Genomic DNA, 7,420 nt, shown 5'->3' on the forward strand with positions numbered 1-7,420 from the left:
GGGGGAGCCATTGATGGGGGCCGAAAAGGCGAGAGAAAGGGAGGGGCGGCTCGCGCGGAGTGGTGGTTCGGGTTGGCCTCGCCGGCCGTCTCTGCTCGCGCGCGTCGACACGATGGCGCGCGGGCCCGCGTGTGGGTCATGGGGGCCCCACGTGACGTGGCCTCGTGTGCTCTTATTTTTCGCCCTCTGTGTGTGTGTGTGTGGAGTCGAGAGGGGCACCAGCACTGACCAATCGAGCTTATCGGCGGGATTAAAGAAATTAACCCAAGCCTGTCGCCACAGTATTATATTACCCCGATACATTTCTATATTATTATATTAAGACTCCGGGGGTGTTTGGTTCAGAGACTTTTTAGTCTCAGAGACTAGAAAAGGTCCCTAAAAAGTTCCTATGAACCAAACGGAAGGGACTTTTTATGCATGGACTAGAAAAAGACTCTACTAGAGAGTTTTTTTTATTAGTCCCTGGGACTAGAAAAAGTCCTAGGACTTATGAACCAAACACCCCATCATATTGCATTGGGAGATGTAATGTTACAGTAATTAGCTAAGTTACTTGTACTACATCTCTCCTCATTAACTCATTGCCACATAAGCAAATTTGTTGAGTTGGACTCAATGTTACTACTAAAATTACTCTCACTGTGGCTAGTCTTAGGTTATCACCACGCAGTAGTGCTTTTAGTTGAGCCTACAACTAATAAATGCAATACATACCGTAGGATACTACTTTTTATTTCTTACGACACTTTGCACTATGAAAATAATCTCCCGTTTTATAATGTAAGATATTTTTTAATACTGATGGCGTAGTATTAAAAAACGTTTTACATTACGGAACGGAGAGAGTGTTAAAAAACAGGTCTATTTCGGCTGCCGCATGATAGCCACGCCACGCCACCGTGTGTGTAACGTACAACGCCTATGTTTCTTCTTCTTTTTTCATGAAAGAAGGGCCTCCATTTTTTTGGTGGATGTTTTTCGTCAACTTGATTAGATCATCTATAACACTATAGCCAGACTTGACAAATCCGGTCAGTGGATGCGTCCAGGCGCATCCGTGGACACTGATTGGTCACGTCTTAAATTTCCCTTCTCATAATCGAACATCTTAATTAACATGTCTCAAATCCGTACAAACTCATGCAACTACATGAACAATGCATTACACATATTGTCCGGCTACGACGTCAGGACATGGCATCGGACTATCAAGAATTGGCATGTTTAACCTACGTACATGCTAGCTATGAAGAAGATCAATCCACGTCTCCCTTTGTCCTTCTTGGTGTCCTTGTCATCCTTCTCGCGAAAGTACCGATCAAAGAGGCAGTACGAATCAAGTCAGATCTGCTCATCGTCGGAGCTGTTTGACCCATCGTTGTCCTCCTTCTCCTCCTTGGAGGGCAGTCCGGCCATGGCACGGCCCGCCGATTTTGCTCTCGGATGAGGGGCGCGCGTGTTCCTTCGCTGTCGCTTCTTTACAATGCGGACGCGGATGACTTCCTCCTCTGTGACCGTCCCTGCCATCGCATCAGCCGCCTCCGCTGCCGCAATGTCGGCAGCGAGGCGGACCTCAGCTGCCCACATCCTCTTCTTCCCACGGCGGGCATACTCACCCCGGTAGGACTCGTACTCTGGCGTACCGATGATGGGGAAAGGGAGATTCGAAGGCTCCCGAGAGGACCACGATGATCCAGCGCCAGAGGATCTGAGTGTCCGATGCGCCGACGCAATGGACTCGCGCCGGGAAAATCCCGCCGTCGATCGGGCCATGTCCTCCCAAGAGCAGCGGAGTGCAATGCGGACGACCATTTCCTCCTCCAAACAGCGCGGGTCGACACCCCAGTCAACAGATCTATAATAGTCGTCGTCGGATCCGCCGTGCGCCAAGCCGGAAAAGGCCGGAGATCGCCGGATGAGAGCTTGGGTGACGGAGGGGAGTGGAGTGAAGTGGCTAGGGTTTGGCCCGTCTGAATCAGTCTTTCGTGACCGGTCACTGGCGGCATATCATCTTGAAATTTATGAAGTTACCGTAGGCACCTCGCCATCAATGGGTCTTTCTAACCATCCAATTACATGTTACTTTTGGGTGTCATTTTTTGTTACGTCGCATTTGTGATGACTGAAAACATGTTCTTGCTGCGTGCATGATAGCACGAATTCGCCTGGCTGTGTGGAGCCCGGAGGGGCATGGACCAGTCGCCAATCGAGCTTATCATCAGCGGGATAAAAGATTAAACAAAACTGATCGCCACAACATATATCAGTATAAAACAAGTGCGAATAAAAATTATGTCTAGTTGCTCGTGTGCCAGTATATTTTCTACTCCGATTATACAGTACATTTGATGGTACATCATCGAGAGTGGTTCGACGTATATAAAAGCGAATATTCAAATCCAAACGGTCAATTTCGTCTGCCCGTGATTGCCACGCCAGATCGCCGTCCGTTTTTTTTTGCATGGTAATACATGTCTCATTTATATAGAATAAAGATCAAGTTACAAGGCACGTAAGCACCGACCATACATGACTGAAAAGATAGGAAAATCCTATGCAAAATACCAGCGCATGTCCCTTTCCTTCAACACCACAGAAGAGGTGATCAAAGGGTAAGAAGACAGATCACCTCTTCGCCCAAGCTCGACGCGGCTCCATCGCTGATCAGCAGCTTTACGGACCTCCAAAGTAGTTTGCCAAAAGCAAAACCATAGCCGTTGAAAGAATCAGACCGGGGCAACATGTCCCCGGACACGCCATCGAACTTCAGAACTGACAGCCTCGCATGACGACGACGTCGGAGAAGGAAACCAGAACTGTCCGCCTTCGACCACGGACCCAACACAAGATACTCCATCTTCCAGATGTCACTTGCGTAGACAACCGCCTGCGCATACTCCTGAACGACAAAACCTCCCTGCTCCACCATGACGTCGGAGACAACGCCACAGCAACGGGGACCGAGCAGAAGGAGAGAAACACCTGATGGAGTCGCCGCCGCCGCCTCGTCAACACCATCCATGAACCCTAACGCTGTCGATCTGAGGGATCGACATACACACGATGCCACCAACTCCGAGACACCGCCATGAAAGACACCGCCGGTGTGGGAGTGGGGTTGAGGCAGATTTATTCGTCCGGACGCCGCTCCCACCACCCCAACAACGCACCACGACCTACAAATCCAAAACCTAACTACAGAACAGAGGAACGGGGTCCCCCTCCCTCCTGCCGCCGGAGCAGCGGCCGAATGGAGAGGGGGCCAGCGCACCGGCCGTGGAGATCGAAGGAAAAGAGTCGCCTCGCCCTAGTCACCTGGTGACGGCGGCGGCTAGGGTAGGAAAACGATAGAGTGTGGGACGGCTCCTCACATCGTGGAGTCACGATCGCCGTCCGTACAACGCCTCCGTTTCTTCTTCGTGTGTTTTGTTTATAATATGGCCGGTACATGCGTATACGTAGGTGCGACAATATTAGTGGTTACCTTCATACCCGTACACCGATCGCCTACTTTTTTACTAGCTAGCCGGGAAAACGTCTAGTATCACCATTCGTGGACGAGGCACGATTCATGCACCGAAATTATTTTTTTCCATTTCTTTTTATAACATTTATTACATATATTGTATATATCTGGTCAATACAGTTTGTGGGTGGTAACCAAATTGTCAAGTCAATGGCGTATGTCCTCTAGTATTGTTCTGCTTGGCTGAGAAAATACAATGTGAACATGGACCTGCAGCTCGCCCCGCAACGATCAATGTTTGTCAAACTTTATTATCATGTGTTGTACATGTGCATAGTACGTATGTGCAAGTGGGAGTATTATACGTGTAGATGGCCGTCACGAGTACGACAGATACTAAGTGGTTACCTGTCCCCATGCGCAGTCCGTACATGGATCGTCTCGTACTTTTCTCATTTCTCGGTGTGTATTTCCGTTATCAAACTTTGTGCATGTGACCGGCCGGTAGGATATATGCAAGCATGTGTTTGTCTTCAAGTGGATCGCGTCGCGACCGATCAAGATCGACAAAGCAAGGTTTCACATACATGTATCGGCCACATTCATGCATTTTTTCAAGTGGGAGGAGGAGCATTCATGCGTGAGGCACGATTGATGGATCACCAAAGGTACGGTGTGCATGTGTTTTGACCTGGCCCCGTGCAAAGAGACACGGGTGCGTGCGTGTACACCTCACAAATTCGTTGCCGGAAGAAAACAAATATACAGTTTGTGGCTGGTGAACTATTAGTATGTACTTCCTCGGAAATCCCTTTTGGAGCTCGGGCTCCAGTGAGGCCTCCAGATTCAGATTTGAAATTTCATTGAAATTCGTATTTTTACATCTCAAAAAATTCTGAAAAAAATCACAGATATACATGAAGGCATAATACATATGTGTGTAAATTTTCAGTTCAAAATACATTGAAACGAGGGCCGTGCAAAAAAGACAAATATGGGGTTGTTTAACACATGATACTATTCATCCTCCCAGGCCATGGATTTGTCTTTTTTGTACAGGTCGCAACTCAAGGTATTTCATCATGAATTTTTACACACATGTGAGTTACATCCTTACATACACGCATATTTTTTTTCAGAATTTTTTGAACCATAAAAGTTTGAATTTGAATTTTTTAAAAATAAAGGCCTCCATGGAGCTCGGCCTCCAAAACGCCTTTCTCATACTTCCTCCGTAAACAAATATAAAAGTGTTTAGATCGCTACTTCGATGATCTAGACACTTATATTTTTTTTTACAGAGGGTGTATGTACGTACGATACGTACCGAGTTGTCAAATAAATTGTGTGTGTCTTGTAACTGCCATTGTTCGGGGTCTTCTGTTTGCCTGGTAGAATACGATGTGAACATGGACCTGCTGGCCCCTACAATTTGTGACCGGTACATGTACGTATGCAAGTAGGAGTATTATAAAAAAAAAGTAGGAGTATTATACAAGTAGGAGTATATATATGACCGTCACAAGTATGGCATGTATTCTAGTGGTTAATGCGCTGTCCGTGCTGTGCACCGATCGTCTCCCTTCCCCCTTTGTTTATAAGTTGCGAAATTATGAATGAGACACGTATTATAGTATGTAAAAAGATAAATTGAACATCTCGATTTCTGAATTCTTGGTGTGCATTTTTTGGTCAAACTTTGTGCATGCATGTGACCGGCCGGTAAATTGTGATAGTAGATATCATGTATATGTAGGGTTTTTTTTTTCGGGCAAGTGGATCGCGACCGACACAACAGATAATGATTTTCGATACATCACCATATTCACCGTGCATATGTTTTGACCTGGCCAGGTCGGAGACTGGTTACGGCTGCGTGCATGTGTTTCTTTTTTCTGTGTGTGCTGGCAGATATTATAGGAAAATACGTTCGCAATTGTCAAATCAATCTAGTGTACGTAAATAATTGCTACTCCTCCATATATACACTCCCGGCCACGACGCTAATCGTGGGAGTAGTTTGGCTGAGAAGCACGACCTGCGGTGCGTTGGCGCCGCAACAGAAACGAAATTTCGAGCTGGTAATCAAGACCGTGGAGAGGACCCACACACATTGTTGATTGGTTTGAGAAACCTTGAAATGAAATTGTAATGATTCTCACAAACGATGTATTACTTTTTATCTCTAATGAATAAAGTTTTCGTTTATCTGAAACCAATCAACAATGTGTATGGACGCTAGCTCATCCCGGCCTTTCTCCCGGCTTGCCGCCGTCGGAGATGCCTCATGTCGTTGCCGTGACCACAAACTTTTCTTACTGAGTATTTTATGTTTTTTGTGACAAGAGCTTTCAAATAAGATCTATTTTAAATATGTTTTGACGAGTTTTTAGAACTTTGTTAAGTTTCAACAGTTGAAATTTGGTACGAGCAAACGACATAATCATAAGTTTCAGAAACTAAAACTTAGAACTTGGTTTGCCCTCATGTGAAATCCAACATCTTTGAGGATCGCAGGGGCAAACGGATGGCTGGCACAGGTGAACAGGTGCATGCCCCTCCGAATTTCCGCGCTACATTCGCGTCGCGTGAGCTCCTAGCCTCTTCCACACCACCACTTCTCCGCCCTGTAAGCTCCCAGGCTCCCAGGCCCCCTTCATGCCCTACGTCGTTGTACATGCAACATGCCTGCTGCCCTGGTCAACTTCTCCTACCGAGCCGAGCCGCGGTGTGCTCCTATGTCGCAGCCTCAAGCGTTGGTGAGCTCATGTGTCCTTGTTTTTTCAAAAGAAATTGATATGTGGCTTCATTGTTAGTAGTATATGTGAATTTGTGAGTGCCATGGTTTGAATTAATATGATGTGGTAATGCAGATTAAATAAGAATTTTGTATACAAAATGAGGTGAGAATTAGCAAAGGGGAAAACATTGGGAGGGATCTGCTAGTTCACACCTTCCCAAAACCTGAAACTCCGCCTAATTTCTTTAGGGAGACTCCCGATAAGTAGGTAATGGGAGTTATATAAGTATATTGGATCTGCTAAAGATGCACTTAGTTAACACTATTGTGTTTAAAGCTTAGGTAAAAATGTATAATGCTAGCAGTTAATCCTCACTAACATATTTATCTTAACATGCTACCATGCCACCTCAGCATGTGATCATGCATGGAAAAATACCCATCTCAACATGCAACGTGCATGCAAAAGGCTCAATTAGTTTCATTATATTAAACCACTTATATTCAATGAATATTTTATAACTAAATCTTTCTTAAGTATTGTTTTTTAAATTGTTAATCTAAATATTCATGTTCACAAATGAAAATAGAGGGATGCTTTAAATAATCCACGGAAGCTATTGAGGTTTAAGACTTTAACACCCTAAAACGCTATCATGGTAATTATTCGGTCTAAGAATGTAACAACCGCGTAAGTATGTTTGAAATATAGACATACTTCGGTTGAAGTAGCAACTTGCTTGGGTGGTGTAGGTCGTTATCATGTTAGTCTCACACATTAAAGATCCCTAGTTCGAACTTGGGCTTAGACAATTTTATATTTTGTCATTTATAAAAGCATTTTGACTTTGAATTTGACAGTGTTTATTGCATATCCCTATTCATGTGAACAAAGCAAGCAAGTTTTTTCACAAAAACACACATAAGTTTTAAGAATTTCTATCATATTTTGATTCTTTTTCTTCAATTCATTTCTGAAATTCTGCAAGCCAAACAGATTATTAAATTACATGCGCACCCCCCCCCACATGACCGGTCCGTCTTAATTCCTTGCGTGCGAGGAAATTCAACTGCTCCAGCAGGGCTGGGTCCTAGAGTACGGCGAGAAGAGGCGAATGGGCGAAGAGGGCATCAAAAACTAGAACGTCCGTGACTAATCCCATGTATACGCTAGTTACGGACTAACAATTAAGCAATTAAGATGGAAGATA

The sequence above is a fragment of the Triticum dicoccoides genome, chromosome 1B (genome assembly GCF_002162155.2).
Source record: "Triticum dicoccoides isolate Atlit2015 ecotype Zavitan chromosome 1B, WEW_v2.0, whole genome shotgun sequence".
Classification (NCBI taxonomy): Eukaryota; Viridiplantae; Streptophyta; class Magnoliopsida; order Poales; family Poaceae; genus Triticum; species Triticum dicoccoides.